Here is a 551-nt window from a genome sequence, read left to right as displayed (position 1 = left end):
ACACCAATCAAAATCCCCATGATATTTTTCACAGAATTGGAAAAAACCATCCTAAGATTCATATGGAATCACAAAAGACCTCGGATAGCCAAAGCAACCCTAAGCACTAAGAGCAATGCCAGGGGGATTACTATACCAGATTTCAAGGTGTATTACATAGCTATAGTCATAAAACCAACATGGTACTGGCACAAAAATAGACCCATTGATCAATGGAACAAAATTGAAGACCCAAATATGAGCAAATGCAATTTCAGCCACCTGATATTTGACAAAGGGACCAAGAACATCAACTGGAGCAAAGACAGCATGTTCATCAAATGGCGCTGGCAAAACTGGATCTCCACCTGTAGAAGAAAAACTAAACCCCTATCTTTCACCCTGCACAAAAGTCAATTCCAAATGGCTCAAAGATCTCAATGTAAAATCTGAAACTCTGAAACTATTAGAAGAAAACATTTGGAAAAACCTATAAGATATAGGCATAGGAAAGGATTTTCTAAACTGGACATCAATTGCTCAGGAAACAAGGGCAAGAATTAACAAATGGG

Source organism: Nannospalax galili, unplaced genomic scaffold, assembly GCF_000622305.1.
Source record: "Nannospalax galili isolate Female #2095 unplaced genomic scaffold, S.galili_v1.0 scaffold50, whole genome shotgun sequence".
Classification (NCBI taxonomy): domain Eukaryota; kingdom Metazoa; phylum Chordata; class Mammalia; order Rodentia; family Spalacidae; genus Nannospalax; species Nannospalax galili.
This window is presented reverse-complemented; position numbering follows the sequence as displayed.